Genomic DNA, 22089 nt, shown 5'->3' with positions numbered 1-22089 from the left:
GATTTTTCTTCCAAGGGAAACTAGATATTCCAAGGTACAGAGGGACCAAGCCATCTCTTTATATATATATATATATATATATATATATATATATATATATATATATATATATATATATGTATATATATACACACACACACACTATATATATATATATTATATATATACACACATACATATATACATACACATACACAACTTTCCTTGACTCTGCAAGTCAATATTTCCAGAAGCAAGTCAACATTTTCAGGAGCCCATCTCTCAGAGAGCCTCTCTCCTATATGAATCTATTTTAAATCACAGGTTATTCAGGTTTTCTGGAAGCACCCAAAACTAAGAAGGATATAAAAACAAAGTTCACACAAGAACATGAGCTGCAAGTGAAGCACAAGCCTTTCATAAAGTTATTTTAAATTTGAGAAGTAGAGAATTCACACTGAATCCTTTCATCCTTTTAAACCTAAAAGAAAAATGAGGCAGGTGGAACGGTCTACTATTAAATAAAATCATGGAAAACGAAAATATGCTGAATTGGTTAATGCAAGTGTATCAGATTCACCTCTTGCCCCAAGCCATAGGGCCTTGTGGGACAGATCGAACCCAGGGCACAAAGTGGCACCAGTGCTGGTACTGGTGGCAGCAGTGGCTCCAGCTCTTGTCATGTGCTGTGTGCCCCATGCCAGACCTGGAGCTGCTACCTTTGATCCATGTTTTGTGCTGGGGCAGCAGATCTAGCTCTGGCATAGAGCGTACAGTGGAGACAGCCAGCACTGGGTCCAGCATAGCAGTGGCACTGGGGCTAGAAGTCAAGGTGCTGGGGCCACAGCGGTCAGCCCTGAGTCCTCCTGCTACCGACCACCAAGTCCGATGGAGCTGGAGGGCCCTAAAATCTGTGGCAGGCTACTCTTCTTCCCCCTGCCATATCCCCCAACTTCTTGTGGCCTGGTGGTAGCGTGGTGGGCCAGAAACAGTGACTCTGCAGGCCAGATCTGGCCCATGATTGACACCTCTGGGTTAATTAATTACTTGCATTTATACAGTACAAAACTGAGTCACACAACATTTTACCTACTGATTTACCAAGTGCAAATTAGGTAGAGAGATAAATACAAAACCTGGCTTTACAGAGGATTTTTAAGTAGGCAAAATCTGAACACCCAAATTAGACCTCGCTTCAGTCAGGATGTCAACCAAAAGCATTCTTCCAAGAGGCAATGTGGTCTTGGAGGCAATATAGGGGCATATGTAGATAAAACAAGGGACATGTGTGCACAACACCTTAAAGCAGGTTAAATGATTTTGCACTGCTTTAATGGCATTGGTGTTTGTATGCATCGGCAGTTTATTGTGCATTAATTCCAGCCACTGTAGCACATTTGGTCCCCTTGGTTTGGCTGACTAAGAGAGACGACTACTTGTGCTTATGACTGAGGGAAGTATCTCAAGTTCTTGAAGTGAGTTAAGTACTCTCGAGGGCTACTAAGCCTGTGTTTACCAGGAGACATTGTGCCAGAATCAAGCCCATCCCTGGGTGGTGGCAGCTTTACCCCCAGGCTAGCGGGTGTGCTCCAGGAAGGGGGTTGGCCAGGCGTGAGGTGCCCCCAGGGAGGCACTGGAAGCCTGGAATGCGGTCCAGCACAGTGAGGTGGGTGGCTCAGTGCAGAAGCACCCCCTACTGGCTCGCCACAGGAGGCCCATGCAGGCAGCCTGGCAGCATCCTGGGAAGGCTCCACCAAAGAAAAAGAAAAAAGGCAGTGAGCTTGGTCTTCTCCCGACCCCGGAGCCTGCCTGTCTTCATGAGCTGTGCAAGGACCTGGTCCTTCCCTCCATGGCTGCGATGGCTGCGGTGCTCCCTGGGACCACCCGAGCCAGGTGCCTGCGGGTGGGTGCCATCTTGTTGGGGGGAGCTGCTGCTGTCATGGGGGGAAGCACCAGCTCTCCCTCATCAGCAGCCCAGGGACTGCTCCGCCTGCCAACAGCTTGCCCTCTCCTCCCCACCACCGGAGAGGCAGGTAAGACACAGATATACATGACACGGGGGTTCACTTTGCCCTATATTGAAGCGGTGTTTTTAAAAACCTACCACTTCAATTTAGGGCAAAGTAAACCCCCATTTTGTCTACACACACCCTAGAGCTCTACATTAGGACTCTAAAACTTATGTTGTATTCATGGCTTCACCAAGGGCAGATCTAGGGATGTGCATGCCCCACTTTTGATTCCTGCTCCACCCATACTTTATAAACAACTTCCTGGGATGTGTAGCTGCATTTCTATTCAGGCAGCACTGATGGAGTCAATTGATTTTATGGCTTATTATAATCTACTGGATCCCTGCTAATCTTCTTCCATTCTATAAATGTTAATGTCCCTCTCTCCTCTGTAATGTCCTTGATGTTTCACTATTCAAAGTAGGCAGGAAAGGTTCTTTGAGTAGATGTGATATCTTTTATTAGACCAACTGAGTAGTTGGAAAAAAGTTCTTAGGCTTTCAGGCACAGTCACACTTCTTCAAGCACAGGGAATCTCTGCTGGTCTGAGACTGCTATTATATTACTATATATACTACTATTCAAAGTATTTTTTCTTCTGCAATTGTCTCTGTTATCCATTCCTGATAATGTCTTTCTTTTATGCCCACAGACTGTTTTTAGCTCTAGCTAAAAGCCTTAACTTAAATGTGATACTATTAACTCAGGTGTAGAAATAACTGACAGCAAAGATTGGAGGCACTGCCAAAACCTTCTAGCTTTTGTTTTATGAATCTGAATAAGAGATTTACATTTAACTATGACCACAGGACTAATGGAACAAAATCTTTTGACTATTTTTGCCTAGTTTGTTGTTTTTAAACTAAGCATATTTTCTAGAAAATTAGTGCATATGGCCAATAAAGTTATATTTATTTTTGCTTTGATCTTAACCTGTATAATATAGTGCTAAGGCTTCTAGCATATTAGTATAGCTTCTAGTTTCTCTTTGCCCAGAGAAAAGTCTGTGTTGTGTTATGTGTGGTGATGTACCACACCAGCTGCACACCCTTTTCAAAATCCTAGATCCACCCATGGCTCTTACTTACCTGTTGTGTGACACTGAGGACATCATCACTTTGCTTCTCTGTGCTTCTCTATTGCCTACCTAAGTCTACTTAAAGTATAAATCCTTTGAGCTGTGGCTTTTTCTTACCATATGTGTCTACTGTGCCTAGCACCAGGGTGAGGGGGGATTAATTTCCTTTTCTATTATTAATAATAATCCCTCTGCAGTTCTCTCTTTATTAATAGAATTCACATCTCTGTTTGAATTTTCAGCCTTATTTTCAAACTACTTAAAAGAAGCAAGGTAGAAATAAGGGCCTGCTGCAGCAACTACCCTATTTACTCAATTTAAGAGAAGGATTTCCCCCTCCCCAATCAACATGGGGAAAAGTCCCTTATCTTAGATTCATGTACAAAGTGTGTGTAGGGCAGGTGGACAGGGTGGACAGGTGGTTGTTGTGGCCCTGACTCTGGAGCCTGGGTGAGGGTCAGAGTCAGACCCACAGCAGCCACCTATCCTCTCCTCCACTTGCCCTCTGCAGCTTCTGCCTTCCCCTCTACCCGCTTCCTCCACTTGCTGTCAGGTGCAGCTTGGTTCTGGCTCGGGCTGGATCCCCCTCTAAGCATGGATCACACAGAAACTTCATCCCCTGCCTGGCCAATGCTGTTGTGTGGCCCAGCAAGGGCTGAACTTCCATGTACTTTGCTCTGGGAAGGGATCAGAGCCATAGCTGTGTCTGACACTATGGGCAGGGGGAAAGAGGCAGAGACTGGAGAGTGTGTGGGGTGAGGAGAGGCAGGGACTAGAGGGAGCTGGAGTTGTTGGGGGGGGTGCAGGTGGCAGGGCAGGTAAGAAGGCTGCAGGGGGAAGCAGTAGTGGGGTAGAGGGTAAAGGGACTTCTTGACCCTCCCCAACCACCCAATTCCCCCCACCACTGCTTTCTGTACTGTAGCAGTTGCTGGGGGAGATAAACTCAAGATCACCCTCTGATAATTTTCCAAGTCTAATTATAATTTAACACATTTATAGTTTTTCTGTATTTAGAATCTAATTGTTGGGGAGTTGTCTTAAATTCAGGGTAATCTTAGATAAAAGTAAACATGGTATTACTCCACTGAAGCTAAGACGTTGACTCTTGCCTTTTTTAACTAAGACCTGGTCCTGGACACACTGTAAGTAATGACTAAGGTTAATGGGTCTCTTGCCAAGAGTAAAGATAGCTTAGGTTTGCTCTTGATTATTGTTTCCTTGTACCATTTGTCTGCAAAGTGGATTAGCAGCTTCTTCCCTTAATGAAAGGAGGAAGAAACAGCCTATGCATGTTTGTGTCATTACACCAATGAGTGAAAACCCTGGTAGCATTAGAGCAAAAAAGAGAATGGAAAACAAGTGCCCATTCTACAGCAGTCAGGGGAACATATTTTCCCTGCTTTTGAGGGACTCCTGAGATACCCTTTAAAATGATTCTTCTTCTCCATTATCAATGGGGAAAAAAGTGGAAGAGTCTGTTGTTATGTACAACTCTATTATTCTTCCCTATTTGTTGCACCTTAGCTTAACTCTTCGCACTCTTTGCTAAAGCACAGGCCAGAGTTCAGCCTTTCCAAAAAAAAACTTTATGGCGTTAAACTTCACAACAACAACATGTAAGTAGACATTAATTGTTTCCAGTGAACTTCAGAGGTGGTAACACGCAGCTGCTGGACCAGCTAATGTGTAATGCACAAAAAACTTTGTGAATAGCATAAAATTTCTATGTCAGTTTGAATGCTTATGAATAACTTCTGAACAAAAGCTCTTAGCAAATCTTCTTGTGTTCGTCATCAAGACTTCCCCCATCCCTCTGATTGCCATTACTCATTTCAGTTCAAAATTTCAATTTAACATTTACACTTCTAGACTTTCACCATAAGGTTTCAATTCAGGAGCATAAGGGTCACTGCTTTCACTGGAAGTTATTTTAGCACTTTTCCAAATGGGGCAAAGGGTATGGTTTTTATCATGAAAAAAACTTATATCACCGAAGTCACTGAATCAATGCAAAACAGCTTTCTTTTGGAGTTAGATGTGAAATATGGGGAAAGCATCAAATAAATCAAAGTGAAGTCCATAGGGTTGATTTACAATTATCTTAATTCTGTCCTCAGTAAAGAAAATAGCGTTTTAGTATTTCAGTGTAAGCGAGATCAGAATGTCATGCACTAATTTTGGATTGTATCAAAAAAGGATCTTTTAAAGGTAATTTATTTTAAAGATACCATTGGTAACACGTCTTGTTTTAGTATAAAATGCAGGGAGGTTTCTTCATTTAAAAGGTAAATTATTATTTTAAATTAATGGAATACTTGTGCAGGGTGAATCTTTGCAGAAGAGCTTACACAAGAATCAAAAAGCTACACAGGCCAATAGGAAGCAAGCAAGGCAAAATACAGTAAGCAAAGACTACACGGACCTTCTGCATATTTGTAAGCTTATGACCTTGGCTTGTATAGTATAATTTCCATCACTGAAGTTCCCATCTTAAGTGCCATATACTAAACAGAGACATTTAGTGGTTTAGACTGGAGATATGCTCTTCCGTGGATTTGTTTTAAAAAATACTTCACTTCTTTCACTAACTGCCAGAACTGCTGAGCCAAAAATTTTTCTTAGCAGGCTGAGGTGTTCACTAGTGACTGAAGGTTGTCACTATCTGGAGATGTTTATTTGATTCCAATGTGAAATTATTTTTTTTCTACTAGCCAAAGAAATAAGCCACCAAATCTGAAATCAGATTGGAACTTCCTCAGTTTGGAGATGATATTTGGATTTGGGTTCTTTGAAGTACATAAATATCTCTATCATACATTGACACCAAATTATATTTTCCTGTTACTCTCAGCAGAGATTGCAGTGGGTCTCCACCTCTCTTCCACGTGTTCCATAGAGTACAGACTAAGATTTTCATTCTGACAGGTGTCACCAGTTATAAGAAGGTCTAAATGAAGCTGGAATATTGAACTCCCATTGGTCCTTAAAGATAGTCACACCCAATACCACCATAAGGAAGTCCTTGGCAGGGTGTTGAGTAAGGGCCCCTATGCATTTAATTACATGGCAGCTACCACATTGACTGCACTCAAGCAACCTTGTGAGCACATTCAGTATTTTGCATAATCATACATTTGAATTCTGGCACATTTTTTGTTTGTGTTTTGATTCTTTCTTTATTTTGCACCCCAGGATATTTGCACCCTGTGTGGGAGGACATGTCACACAAGCAGGAGTTTAACAAGGGCTGGGGGGGCTTCAACCACAACTGCCAATAAGGATAGTATGGCAGTAGCATCCTTCAGAGCTTCACACCCTGCTGTCTGGTGCTCACCAACCTCCCCACTCTCCCAGCATTCAGGTGCTCAACAAGATCTCTGCTGAGGGTGCTGACATTTCTAGTTACTCCTCTGCACATGTCTTGTTTTGACATTGGTCTTGGGGGGGGTCTTTCAAAATGTGGGCTCCGAGCCTAGTCATACAGATGAGGTTTCTGACACATAGGCAAGTCAGTGCAGGACTGTTTCACATCCACAAACTGTTTGCACTCATTTTATGAAAAAAGAGAACTTCAGTCACAAGTGCTGCTAACCCAGCACTTTTCAAGAACACTATGTTTACTTTAATTGAAAAGAGACTCCCAGAAATCCGTACGCTAATGTAGGCCCTATGCCAAGAACTTGTCCTTCTTCTTTTTTAATTATTCTTTCAGAAGTGGGGGCGAAAAAACTTAGACATATCTTCTAGTGTAAGTATAGACCCAAATCCTACAATATACTTAAGCGCCAGCTTAACTTCCAAGTATATGAGCGGTACTATTGAATTCAATTAAAGTTACACCCATGCACATTTTCTGCCATTTTACTAGAGAAAATAGACTGTGAGAGTGCATCCCTATGAGCAGGAACATGCATTTCCCCTGGGACAAAGAGCAGCGGCATATGTGCTGCTGCTACTTGTCCCTAGGAAACACCCGTGCATACGCGCTCTGGTGTGTGGCACGTTGTCCCTAGTGGGGTAGGAAAGGTTGGGGGCAGTACCTGAGCTGGCCACAGCAGCCCTACATGGGATCCTAGGGGCCTGAAGGGGCTGCAGCCATGGTCATCTGGCAGCAGGAAACTTGGCTGGCAGCCAGAGTGTGGCTCTGGCTGGCCAGACTCCGGTTTCAGGTGGCACATGCTACCATCATGTGCACTACTCTTTTTTTTTTTAAGGTGCAGGTTTTTTTAACACTGGGATCTCCCAGTGTCAATCCCCCCTCCCTCCTATACTGCAAATTAGCAGTGCAGGGAATGCCAGCATATGCAGTGTGTATGGTATGTGGCTGTGGTGCTGCAGACCACATGTGCATGCTCATCTGGTTGTGCCCCAAGAGATTATGTTGTTCTTCCCTTGATTTTGTTAGCATAAAATCATACCCCTACCATTTAATTGCAGGTATGCCAGTTCTCCATGTGCAGTGGGGGAGAAATGCCAGTTATGTTAAACATCCCAATAGCGCTTTTATTAGGGAGAGCTAAAAATCTAAAAATTGTGGGTATCCAGGATAATAAGAGAGTACAATCCAGGCTTTGATTAAGTTATGTTCAGTGACCAGCACTTTTAAAGTATAAGGAAGGCTTTTGGGTATATAAAAGAGATTACCTCACAGTAAGATAAGAAAGTAATGTCAATGCACGAAAGTTGATACCTTTCAACAATTCTACTCATCATAAGTGCCAATGTTAAAGCAGTGCTTGCTGAGAAATCTAAATCTTAATACCTGCATTATGGAACAATTCTTATGACTCAATTCAGCCAAGGTGTAAGTGAATGTTTAATGGCTTTGATTCATTATGGGCACATCTACACGTGTGGCGGAATGCACAGTTATTACTTAAGCAAGTACTAAATAACTGCACAGTAACTGGCATTACTGTGCAATCCCGTCACTGCACGGTTATTCTTAGTTGATTTATTTTTAGTTTCAGTAGATGCTGGTGAGCCTTGATTCAATTTTAGACAGTTCAGATACTATGGGAAACCACTGATTTCAGGAAAGTTTTTGCCTACTTACAGTAGGCTTAAATATAGCCTTGGAAGTATGATTGTACTTTGAAAATTGACTACAGTTAATAATGTGGACATTTATTTCCTTTTAATTAGAGGTGCACCGATATATTGGTCCATATCATATCAGCACTGATAAAAGGAAAATTGACATTATTGGCAATTGGATTTTTTTGGCCCATAATGTCACCGATAAACGTCGGTGCATGCAGCTGCAGCATGCACAGGGCCAGGAATGCAGCCCGGCAACTTGGAAAGCAGTATCTGGCCAATCAGTCTGTGGAGTGGAAAAGGTGTGGGAGAGGGAAGGAGTGCGTGGCAGGAGGCAGATTGAGGCCGCCATGGTGAGAGAGGGAGTGGCGCTGGAGCTGGGACAGGGGCAGGGGCTGCCCAGCCAGGGCAGGGAGCAGGTGGCTAGTCCAGGAGGCATGATGGGGTGGGGAGATGGGGTGGCTCCTGGCTGCTGCATGCCTCCCTGGGGTGAGGCATGGGGGCATTTAACCCTGGATTTGTGCACAGAGCGAGGGCAGGCTGCCTGTTGCAGTCTGGGGCCAGGGGCCGCGCTGGCCTCTTCCTGGTCAGGGTGCTAAACTGGGGCTGCACCTGGGGTGGGCAGGGGCAGCACCAGCTGTGCTGGGAGGGGAGGCTACAGCAAATTTTGGAGTGGCTGTAGCACATCCCATACCCCCTTTTCCCAGCATCACCACCACCACCCATCCCATCCCTGCCTGGCCCGAGCAGTTCCTGCCCCAGCCCTACACCCTCCCTCACCCTGGGGGCCTCAATTTGCTCTCCCATGCTCCTTCCTTCCCCCATGCCCCTTCCCCACAACAGACTTACTGACTGGACACTGCTCTCCAAGCTGCCGGGCTGCATATTGGCAATTGGATTGGTATTGGCTGATATGGCTGGTTAATAATCAGCCATGGGTATTGGCCAAAAAAATGTTTATCAGTGTACCACCACTTCTAATGAACTTCAAATTGAATTTAGGTTTCTAAGAAATTGTTGTAATTGCCTATTTCGCAAATTATTTATATTCATATATATATATTGAATATATAGTCATATGTGTTCACTACATGCAGTCATAGTTTCATAGTTTGTAGGGTCGGAAGGGACCTGAGCAGATCATCTAGTCTGACCCCCTGCCATGGCAGGAAAGAATACTGGGGTCAAACGACCCCAGCAAGATGTGCATCTAACCTCCTCTTAAACACCCCCAGGGTAGGAGCCTGCACCACTTCTCTTGGAAGCTGGTTCCAGACCCTAGCCACCCTGACTGTGAAGTAGCGCCTCCTGATATCTAACCTAAACCTACCCTCTGCCAGCTTGTGACTGTTATTCCTGGTCACTCCTGGCGGTGCTCGGAGAAACAGTGACTTCCCCAATGCCTGCTGATCCCCCCTGACTAGTTTATAACAGGCCACAAGATCCCCCCTCAGCCTTCTCTTTTGGAGGCTGAACAGGTTCAGGTCCCGCAGCCTGTCCTCATAGGGCCTGCCCTGCTGTCCCCTGATCATACGAGTGGCCCTCCTCTGGACCCTCTCCATGCTGTTGACATCCCTCTTGAAGTGTGGCGCCCAGAATTGGACGCAATACTCCAGCTGCGACGCAATACTCCAGCTGCAGTCAAATTTTGCTGTTGAGAGAAATTGATCTCTACACAGCATAGGTCTGTAGTTTCATTTACTCTCTTCCATAGTTGCACCCAGTAGCACAAACAAACAATATAAGCAAAAAAGAAAAGAACATAAGAAGTTCCATAGTGGTCAGACCAATGTCCGATCCAACTCAACATGCTGGTCCCTGGTGCACATTCACATAGTGTGCCCAGGAGCAATAAACTCCAGTTCAATATGTGCCAGGGTTTATTGCTTCTAATTAATTGCATGTATAGGTGTGCCCACTGTTCTGTTTAATAGTCCCCAATGCACCTGTTGTCATCTATAAACTTGTAAAAACCCTTTTTGATCCTAATTATACTCTCTGCTTCTACAGCCTCCTGTGGCAATGAGTTCCTCAAGTTAGCTATTTCATGTGTAAAAAAAGCTTCCTCTTATTTGTTTTATGTCTGCCTCCATATAATTTTAGTCCCTGCCTCCTAGTTCTTGTATTTTGGGACTTGGTGAATAACAGTTCCCTATCCACACTGTGATTTTATAGACCTCTGTCATAACCCTTCCCCCCACAATCCATGCCACCCCAGCCTTTTCCTTTTCACACAGAAAAGTTCTAGTTTGTTTAGTCTTGCCTATTATGGCAGCTGATCCATACCCACCAGTCATCTTGGTTGCCCTTCTTTGTTCTTTATCTAATTCCACTACAGCAGCAGTATCAGTAGTGTTATTATTATCATATATATTATTATATATTATAATATATAATTTTAGTGTATTGTTTTAGCAAAAGCTGTAAACAAACTACTATAATTCATTCTTTTTAATATGTGATGACCAGAACTGCATGTAGTATGCAGGATCTTCAGTAAACAGTGGATTAATTCAGTGACCTAATGATATTTTCCATTTAGTTTTCAATTCCCATCTTAAATAATATCTAACATTTTATTGGGTTTTTGGTTGCCACTTTACACTGAGTTGGCATGTTTAGAGAACTCTCTACAGGGCCTCCAAGGTCTCCTTCCTGAGTGGTAACAGCTAGTTTAGAACTCAGTATTATGTGTGTTCAAGGCACATTGTTTTTACCATCTATTTCCTTGCTAGTAATAAAGAGTGCAGACCACCTTGTGGGTGATGTTTAGGGATTTTTTGAATTTTGGAAGCTTGACAGAACAGTCACTTTGGTGAAAAGAACAAAAGTAGTGGAACTTCTTTAATGAAATGTTCACCACCAGGGAAATTATTTTACACCTCAGAAAACCTTTATCTTTCCGTATTAGCACTGACAATAATTTGTACAAGGTAACACTACAACATTACAGAAAATATCATTGCCCATTTTGGAAATTTAACATAACTCTTTACATGATATTTTGAAAGCTTTTTTTTGTTTAACAGGGGAAAGGGTGAATCTAATGTCAACCTCACCAGCTCTGCTCTGGCTAGTGTGCTGTTCTTGCTGAACATTTCTTCTCTATTAGTCTGTCATGGCAGAACTTGGCAGCATTCTAAGTTTGCTGTGAAAACAGCTTTACTGCTTCCCATTACATTCATGTGGGTGTGTGCACGTGCACACACACATACACACACATGCATGCACACAGCTCAATCCCCCCACCTCTCTAATGCAAATACTACATAAGAAAACCAAACATGCAGACTGCAGTCTCAGTTATGAAAAAAATGTGCTTCCAGCATGTAATAGAATCTGCTTGGCCCTTCTTTAGTGCTGTTAGCACAGCCTTTCCGACAGGAGTACAGAGTTACCTCGGGATGCAAGCCGAACTCCTGATTTTATCAGGAATTGGCCTGAGCAAGGATTGAATGAACTTTATATTATAGAACCGGGCCTCTTGTAAATACTGTTTTCAGGACAAAAAGTGCCATGTGGAATAAACTGATGTAGCTTTATTGACTTCAGCAATTTATACCACCTCTGAGTGAGGCGCATACTGTGAAATTAAACCCTGCACTGAACCAATCTGCACTGAGGTGCATTTCATCATGAAGATGTCCTATGTTGAATAAAGACCAAGGGTCAAAATCTGCTCATCTTGTGCATCTGAGCAATCCAGCTCTGTTATCTACATGCCTGAGAAAGGCAAGCAGGGTTTGACTCACGTAAGTTTATCATGGAGATATCTCTGATCAGAATCGTATCTTAAGGTAATTAATTTGAGTTGTAGAGCTTCTGTGTGCCTATTAGATTTACTACCTATTAGATCTCCACAAGAACTGATAGGTGGCAATTATTTTATTTTAACGATCATATTACTATCTTTTTGTCTCAAAACCTTATCAGAACAGGGATTTTTTTTTTTTTTTGGTTGCTGTTGTTCAAGGCCAATATTGTGGTAATATTTGCTTATGTCTGTAATCTCCTTTTATTGGTTTGCAGGATTTTGTAACCTGGCAAAACAAATGATCCTATTTCTTAAAAGTAGGTAAACTGTGAGCTGCCCTGCAGGTATGCTATCTCTTCCAGTTATTTAACAATCAGGATATGAGTCAGAAGGAGAAACTTGGAACAAACAAAATGTTACCAGTCCCTGCCTCTGTATTTTCATACCTTTTTCAATCACAAATCCTGAATTTGCATTCAGTGTTTACTGGCATAAACCAATGAGTTTTGTTCCAAATCTTCTGCTATCTCTTTGCTTTGTGGTAGTCATTCATAGTATCTACTACATAAATCCACAGTGTATTAGAATATCTAAAAAGGAGCCTTATTTTCCAGCTCAGAACCATGAAGATTTTATTCCTGCACTTGTATGTTTCAAATGAAACTAGAATTATATTCAATTATATTATACACAATATAATTAAAACAAATTACCATGAGCCAGAATCTGACCTCAGTTACATCAGAATAAATCCAGAGCAATTTTATTGCTGTAATCTGATTGAGGTTCCCCAAATATTGCTTTTCATTTTATTGAATATAAAATATTAATCTAATACATGTTAGGCATGAAAAAGAAAAACAGAGTCAATTAGATGGTCTTAGCTAACATTATGTAAAGTTATTGTTAACAGATTTGTGAGAATCCTAGAAATCTATTTTTACCTTAAAATGGATTCCATTCTATATAATTATTTTTTACTTTTAATCCCAAATAACCTAAAAGTCATCTAGCTAGGCATTAAATGAGACAAATGAGATCTGTCATTTGTCATGGGTGGATTCTTCTGTCATTCTGTTCCCAGAGGAAAAGGTGTATGCAAGAGACCATCTGGTTCTGGGAAAGCTTTAAGGTGTTTTGGGTTTTTTTAAACACACTTATGCACCTGTGTTAGGTCAAATGCAAGACCCAATTTTTACCCTGTGTGCAGCTCAGACAAAGAGAACAGTTATTTTGATTCCAGTCTGCTGCACTTTCTGACTCTCACGCACTACATAGTTTGGCAATATCTGAGCTGCAAAAACTACTGCAGGGGAATGCTGAAATCTAAACATCAACAAAGAAACCCACAAATGATCTAACTGAATTTCTAAAGAGTAACTCTATGGGAACACTTTTGTTGATTTAAGCTTGGTAAAACTTGGCTGCCGTGAAGTTATCTGATACTGCTGCTGTTGTAAATTTAACAAAACCATCTGTAAAGGACATGCTTTGTGTCCATATTTGGGTCATCTTTGAACAACGTATTACAACAACAATGCTATAACATAGAAAAAAAAATGCCCCAGTACATCCATCATCTATATCCTTCCAGGCCAAGGGCATGACTTAGTTTTTAACTAAAATGAAGCCTGTGAATCTGTGAATAGCATTGTGTCTATTCAAGGCAGCTGCAGTTTACAGGATTGGGCCTTTTGTTCCCATTATGAGTAAAAATGATTTCCTTGCATTGCAAACAAGTTGCTTTCTTTTCATCAAGGAATAATATCTAAAACCAAGTCAGTAAAAATAAAGACTGAGAAAGAATGAAAGAAAAAGGCAAGAAAGCAACAAAGAAAACCATGCAAGAAAAGATGTGGAAGAGAAGAGTTAATTTAAAAGGAAGGAATAGCCAGAAAGAAAACAAAAAGATGCCCATGAGGAGTCACTTGAATATAACTGTTTCGAGTAGGGTTTACTGATATCTATGATTACAAAAGCTACTGCCAGTGGCCCTGCAAAAACCCCAGGAAATCAAGAAATAAAGCACAAATTTCTTGCAAAACCTGTAGCTCATGTTTATTTGTTTCTTTGGGGTTGGGGGAGGGAGTTAAGGCTCCTTTATCCATGATGTCAGATGACACCAGTTGGTTGTTTCTGCTACTATACCATACTAACCTGCAGGAATACATCCTTAGACAGAAAAAGAAGCCCTGCAACAGGTGCCTCATGACCCCCTTGTGTTCTAGGGCCCATTAGCTAGGATTAGATTGTCCTGATAAATTCATGGTCATACTAACTCTGGCATACTCTTCCTTCCCAAATCCCCTCCAGACCTTCCTTCAGCTTATTAAGTAAGGCTCCCCAGCAGACCTTTGACTCCCAGCTCTCATATCTCAACCATTTAACACATTTTCTGTGGTTTCTAATGTTTGGGGTTTATTGCGCCCTTTTTCAGACACCTCTTTTTTCCAGACCCAAAGCAGGTTGTAAATGATCATGCATTACTCTAGGCACACTCCCTTCCAGTGGGACAGCTCTCCTGTTCCAGCTGGCTGGCACAGCACTTTTAATCTCATCAGCAACTGCACAAACTATTTATAATCAGCTCTCTGATTACATTCCTAAGGTCAATCTCTAAGTAAAAAGACTCTATAAAAGTAGCTGAAGTGCTATATTATTCCCCTGTACAGTCCCTGTCTCTTAAGGAGGCTGCCTTGCATGCACATAAAAGTGATTTCTTACAACTTCATTGCTAATGATGCATTGGGTAATAACTAAGCTGTACATTTATAGAGTTCTCCTTCTCCATCAGGATTCTAAAATTCTTTACAGATTATGGCCCAAACCCTGCTGTCAGTTATACCAGTGCAAACCAGTTGGTCTCAATGGCCCTCTACATGTCTTTAAATCAATGGAAAATATGACTGCTCTGCACATTTTAAAACAGAGACACTCTTATAGAAGCCTAAATATGGATTCAGTCTTCCTGGGCAGTGCTATCATTGAAAAGTAGTCTGGGCAGAGAGGGGTGGGTTCTGAATATGGATCAGGTACACAAATTTGAAAGTACGGGCCTTAATCTTTGGATCCTTAGTTTCCAAAATAAAACAAATGGTAATAGGAGGATTTGCCTCCCTCAAAAGCATGTTAAAAGCTAAATTAGCTCTTGCTGGGCTCTTAGAGTAACCATGAAATACTAGAAATAGCTAATATAAAGAAAGCTGTGAGAAAAGCCAGCAGACATCTATAGGGCACAGAAGTGTGGGTACAGCAGCTTGCTAGGAGTATGCTATAACCTTATGCTGTTCCTTAGAGGAGCTGTAACATGGTGTAACAGGGAATTCTTACCCTGTTATGGGGAAACACAATGGGCCCTTTAAGGGAAGAGTGTTTGCGAACAAGACAAAAGCATCCAGCAAGGACTGGGGCGGCCAGGTCAGGTCATTGTAGCATGGCCATGAGGGAAGCCATGAGGGCAGCATAGTGGCCGTGGAGGCAGCCTAGTGGCTGTGCAGCGTCTGCCTGCTGCAGCCCTTCCCTTGGATCTTGCCTGCCATGCCTTGACCTTAATAAAAATTATAAAAGGGAGGCTGCCTGAGCCTGTGTCAATTCCCTCTGGGCCCCCTCAATTATGGTCCTGTGCCCCCAGACATGCAGGCCCCCTTAGTCCACCTGTGCCCCTGCCAGGCACCAGCTGCCTTAAGGGCTCCTTGAGTGGCTCCAAATTCTCCTCTACACCATGCCCCAGGCTTCACAGGTGTTCTCTCTATGATGTTGTCTATACATACACTTGGCCCCCTTAGGCCTCCCCTGATTCCCAACATAGTCTCCTTCTGTAACCCCAGGGACATTGTATTTATACAATGTGTAATCTGTCCACACTGGGCAGAAACATATTAATAAGCAAGGGCCTGTGGGCTGTATCAGAGTTACCCCTTCCCCTCACTATACCTGCAATGTGTGTCTAGGAGGATGCACGTACAAAAGGGAGCTTGTAGTTCAATTGAAACTTGGAAAGGGAATGGAATAATTGCCTCTCAGAGCTTTTCTGCTACAGGACTATAATTGGCAGTCTGAGTAGAAAGCAGCAGGCTGAGTAAAGAGGGGTGGATCCAGCCTGAGGGAGATAGAGGACTCTTCCCTATTTGCTTTGGAACTGTGATATATTAGAAGGGATGGGGCTTGGAAATAGTGTGTCCCACTAGGGATGGGTGCTTTGGGATGGCCTTTCTATTGCATCCCCAACAAGGATCAGTGCTCTGCTGTGCTGTGAATTGCAGAGATATTTAATAAAAGGCAGCTCTTGCCTCAGAAAACTTACAGCCTTAACAGGGATAACACAGGATAGATGAGGGTAGAAAAAACATGAAATGGGAGAAGATAATGAAGAATGACTCAGTGATGTGTATATTAGGCAGATAAATAGAGATGCCTCATAGGAAAGGCTTTTACCTAGATAAGACAAATGAATATGAATTGCTAATAAGCCAAGGATGAAGCTTATGTTTGTTGGCTTTATTACACCGAATCAGACAGAACGGGCATGGAAGATGGGGCTGAGGAAGCTGTTTCCAGCTGAACTGGGTACAAGGAGCCTGTACTCTTATGTTAACTCTAACACCTGAGTCTCTGACAGGGAGAAAAAGGAAAGTATAACTAACCTTGAGAATATCTGTTCAAAAAGAAATTCTTCTCTACCAAAGCTTTCAAAGTTTAGCATTAATTATACCTTCTTGGGGAAAATTACAAATTACTGAATGTTAACATTTTCTACTGCTCTCTTTAAAGATGTCATAGTTAAATAAATACTACTAATATTTTAATTAATATGAAATACCTATGTTGTACTTTTCATCCACAGATCTCAAAATATATAGTAGATGATATATAGTAAATGATACACCTTAATGCAGACCTCAATACAGGAAAATGCCTTCTTTTCCTTCTTGAGAAGAGACAAGTGAGACATTTTCAAATCGCCTCTGTTGTTCACATGGGGTGTTGAGATGGCCTCCCTTTCACTTCTGTTCAGGCTCACAAGAGACTGGCTCTGCTATACTTTAGGTTTCTTTATTGTTATTTGTAGGCATGGGCCTGAGGCAGCACTTTGAACTTCGGGGGAGAAAGGTATATTGAGATTTGGATGCTATTCCAAATTTTGCATCTGCCTCCACTGTTTGGAGAGTTCTGAGCTAAATCCCAAGCTCTCCAAATCTGTTTGTGGAGTCACTGCCTTTCAGAGCTTTCCTGTGGCTAAAATGGCAGGCAGAGAAGGACCTGGGAGTTGACCATAAGCTGAATATGAGCCAACAGTGGGCTCTTGTTCCAACCCCTCCCCCTCCCCCAAAAAACAACAAAAAACCCCAAACAAACCAACAACATATTGGGTTGTATTAACAGGAGTGTCACCCTTGCAAATCAAGGGAAATGATCCTTCCATTTCATTCCCACTGGTGAGGCTGTCTGGAGTATTATGTCCAGTTTTCACCTTGTGCTTCAAGAAGGATGTGGACAGGTTGGAAAGCAACAATAATGATTAAGGGCCTAGGAAGCAAGATTTATGAGAAAAGGTAGAAAGATCTAGTGTGATTTAATTTGGAGAAGAGAAGACTATGGGGGAATTTAATAATTTAGTCTTCAACTACCTGAAAAGCAATTACAGACAGGATGACGATGGATTTTTTCCTGTGGCTGGAGGGAACAGGACCAGGAGCAAAGGCCTCAAGCAGCAACATAGAATAATTAGGTTAGAGTTTAGGGGATGCGTCTATACATGCCCCTACAATACTATTGTTATTGTGCTGTCATTTAGTACTTCCTTTTGCTACGGCGATGCAGTGACGAAATCTAAGTGTGCACTACGCAGTATGGGTGGTTACTGCCAAAAGGAAGTACTAAAGCATGGTGCTGTATCAATGTCGCCATACAACCATGTGTAGATGTGCCCAAAGAGTACCTCAACTATTCTTATAATTGTCTGTGTACACACTCTTACCCTCATGAAATGTGAGGTAGCTGACCTCTGTTTCATTGAAGGATAAGCTGTCCTGCATTTAACAGCATGCTACAGGCATTGACTGTTATATAGCTGACCTTCTGTAAGATCACATACTAGATTACTTCACATTTTTTAAATCCATGTGCCCTTACCCTATACAACTTGCTTGAGGCCATAAAGAAAGTCTCTGACAAAGCTAAGAATTGAACTCTAACACTGAATTGAACATCTTTAACTTCTACATTTCTTTACCTCAAATATCCCATTTTATAATGTGAATGAAAACGTCTAGAATTATATTTGCTTTAATTTGTAACCTTCCACTGATCTAACAATGGCAATGAGATGTATTATCCATGTAGTTGGTTCAAGCAAATGTGGGGCCCCTGTGAAGATTCATGTTGAGTGCCTCCAGGTGAAAGGTTCTGGATTCAGTGTGCAATCTCTTATCACCTCCTGAAACTCCTATGGCTTGCCAGCTGGAAAGGGTGATTCTCACAGGCTAGTGTTAGGGAAACAGAAAATTGGTATTTCTTGATGAACAAAGTTATGAGAATCTGATGTTTTCAAATGGTGGCTATGATAAAGGAATGAGTTATCTTAATTCTTCAGGAGGTACAAATGATTATAACCTGAGGTCTCAGTAAGCATGAATCAGCTTGTACCTCACACCACACAGCATTGCATCTGTGGCAGTCATACGTTCCACTTTTCACTTGCAAGGTAGGGCTCAATGATATAAGAGGATGAGAGTGTGGCAGTCCTGTCTGAACTGGGCCTGGTCATTAGAGATAACCATTGTTTCCTCAGAACATTGATTACTGTGTTCTGTAATGAGAAGAAAAAAAAAAGTTCTACTTGGTGAGCAATAGCTTGATGCCATGATGAACTTTTCGATGCAGCCATATGACTAAAACAAACTGAAAAGCATAAAAGGATCACGGGAGATGGGAATCTTTTTTTATTATCAGATACACTGATGTGCTAATGTTCACTGCTGGTGTTGATTTTTCCATTAGCTATAGTGACACCCTGTGGTAATAAACTGATGTTTCACACACCACCACATGATCTGAAATGTTGGGATACATTGATATGATAATTGTACCATCCAGCATCATTATTTGCAGCAGTATAGAACTAAAATTATTCTTATTAAGTAATGGAGATAATCCCAACTGTAGGATGTGACTGAAGAAATCAATTTACTGTATTACTAGTTTTTAAATTCTTTATATATAAAATTATATTATTACAATCACTATTATTTTTAAGCCAAGGTACTGTATTCAGTACTGTACATAAAAACAAAACGAAGATAGTTTGACATGTAAATATTATTAGTCTGCTAATAATCAGAATATATATGTACAGACCACATTAAATATTTGATTTTCTGTTTGGACTTTATTTAATGCATGTTTTAGCTAAATCAATTTCATTCTGAAAATGGTCCCAATAAATTAACAACAGAAAGGAAAAAGCTGGATTTGTGAACTGAGGGAAGATAACCTTTAACACAAACAAATGTTCAACATGGCAACTAACACTTTGCCTGCAGTTTTTAGTCAATGACTTGTCAAAGAAAAGACTCATTTAGAGGAAAAGAAAATAATTTAAATTTGAGGGAAATTGCACAAAAGAAACTTTCAAAGTTGAGTGGAATGTTAAGGGTGAGGAGTTGTAATGGAAACCATGAGGAAGGACTTGGAAGAATGGGTCCATTCAAAGTTTGAATTAATACATGATATTACCAAGGGACGTGGTAGGACTAGAACCATTGCATGTAAGATGGTAACCAATATAATGTTTATGACAACTTACATAAACATATCAAGCTAAACCTGATGCCATTGGGCCAGTTCTGCTTACAGTTACATTAGTGTGATATATTGACTTGAATGGTGTTGCTTAGGTATAATTCTGAGCAAAAAAATGCTCTTAAATATTAACCTAAACTGTCTCGGTAAGCGAGGCTGAAACGTGAAAGAGAATCTTTTACAACAGTGCACTGTTTTGCACCTCGCCTCTACAGGAAACCATGCTCACCGTGCTGTCAGTGAACACAAATATTATTTTTTCTTGGTTTTATATACATGTTGGTTTCTTGATGTGTTTAGCTGACTTGTGCTAGAAGATTCAAAGGCGTTAATCTTGTTTGTACATTCAAAGGCAGATACCTTCACCTAGACCAGGGGTTGTCAACTGGGGATACGCATTCCCCCGAGGGCACTTGGGAAGGTCTAGGGAGTATGTGTGGGCGGGTGGGGATGGAGTGCTGCCACCCACCACCCTGCTCCGTCGCCTCCCAGGAGCAGGGCCGGGATGGAGCGAGGGCATCGGCACCCCTCTGCAGGCCGCACAAGTGCCGCTCCGTCAGCTGGACATGGGGGGGAGGGAAGCTTGCACGGACCGCTGCCATCCACCACCCCACACTGCTGCCACTCCGCATCCAACTACGTGCCACCCCTCCCCCTGCTCTGTGTCCAGCTGCCAGGGGTACACTTATTAAAAAAGATTGTAAACCCCTGACCTAGACTTTTAACAATGCTGCTTCTCCCATCTTCCTGTCCTCTGGAGTAAGTATTCGCTCTCTCTAAAATAGTACACACACGATATAAAATATACCTTCCTTTTTCCCAAATGCACTTGTGATTTCACACAGCACATCTCCTGCCCACGGAGTACTGGTAGGTTGCTAGCTCTTTCTGCTTCCTGTTCTAGTCTTAATGTCCATACATCTAAGATATGCATAAAGTTGCTCCACTATTTTCCTCTCATTCCTGCTATAGTTCACTGGCAATTTTCCAGTCGCTCTCTGTCCCAGAGTTAAGCCCTTTGATTAGGTTACTATTTATTTTCCACTCACCCGTTGATCTTTGTCATTGACCACATTAAACATACATTTAAATGCCTATGCCTAACAGCTTAATGGCTTCTGCCTAACAGGCCGCTTCATAGAATACCTTCCCCACAGCCAAAGCAGTCAAAGCATCTTCTTGACATTATTCGCATAACAAGGTATTCATCTTCAAGATACATTTGTCCCTGCCTGGGCCTGTCTTCCCACATGGAAGGACTGATGAAAATACTACCTCTCCCTCCAACTCCTTTATGTTCCTAATCATGCTGTTAGGCCTAGATTCAGTCTCACTTTTCATTTACATAATTATTGAAAAATGGAGGTGTAATTCTCTTCCCCTCATTCTTTTAGCTGAATAACCATTCAGTTTCATTAGTAATCTGTAGTTATAATTTCAGTACAGTAAATCATGTGGGTAAGGACTATATAATGACATCATAATAATAAATTGACATTTACGTATTGCTTATCATTAACAGCCTTTTAAGGGATGTTACTCTAAGACCATACTTCCCTGCTATTTTACAGATGGGAAAAGTCTGATCACAGATGATAGTGACTTACTCAAGCTCAAACCACAATTTAGTGGCATTTGAATACAACCCAGACTTCCTTACTCCCAGCTTTAGCTCTTCAAATTCAACCCTTTGATCTCAGTGTAATACTCAACCTGATGGGCTGAAAATTTGTGATGGGCATGGAACTGCAGAGAAAAGAACCCCTCTTCCAACACAAGGAGTTATTTTGTTGCCAGTGGATGGATCTACATGTGTCATTAATGCACCATAGCTGATTGCTCCTGGGCACGTGTGCACCCCGTTGAGTTGGGTTGCAGTAGCCCCTGGGTGGCCAGCAGCCCAGGGGATCAGCCTGCCACCCAGCTCAATGTGCTGCGGAGGGGCTGACTGGGGCATGAGGGTGCTCCAGTGTGGGGCTATCCAGGTGGTACTTGTAGTATTTACAAATACTACCCTGCTGCAGAGTTTATTAGTTTTGTGTGCCCTAATAGGGATGTAGATGCTGAGACATTTACTGCGCAGTAAATGTCTCTTGTAGAAGCACCCAGTGTAGCTTTATGGCTGATATCCCCAGTCAAATCTCATCCCTTGGTTAGCAGGCCTGCATAGTTGTGAATCTGCTGTCCCTTCTCAGCCCTTCTCTTACTGTCGTTATAATTGGAACTAGACTGGCTCAGTCAGGGTCCACTTAATGCGTGTAAAACAGATGATAAATCTAACAAGTTATTTTAGTTACATGAAAGACATGTATCTTCTGTACAATTGGGCTTCCATTTTGGTTTACATCTGTTTTTGATTGGGTGCATTAAACTGGTATCATGTTGGCTAAAAAGCATGCTTGGTTTTTTTTCCTACTCCTGATCCT

The sequence above is a fragment of the Crocodylus siamensis genome, chromosome 2 (assembly GCF_052110815.1).
Source record: "Crocodylus siamensis isolate JL-2025a chromosome 2, ASM5211081v1, whole genome shotgun sequence".
NCBI classification, from domain to species: domain Eukaryota; kingdom Metazoa; phylum Chordata; order Crocodylia; family Crocodylidae; genus Crocodylus; species Crocodylus siamensis.
The sequence above is the reverse complement of the archived record's forward strand: the minus strand, read 5'-3'. Positions refer to the sequence as shown.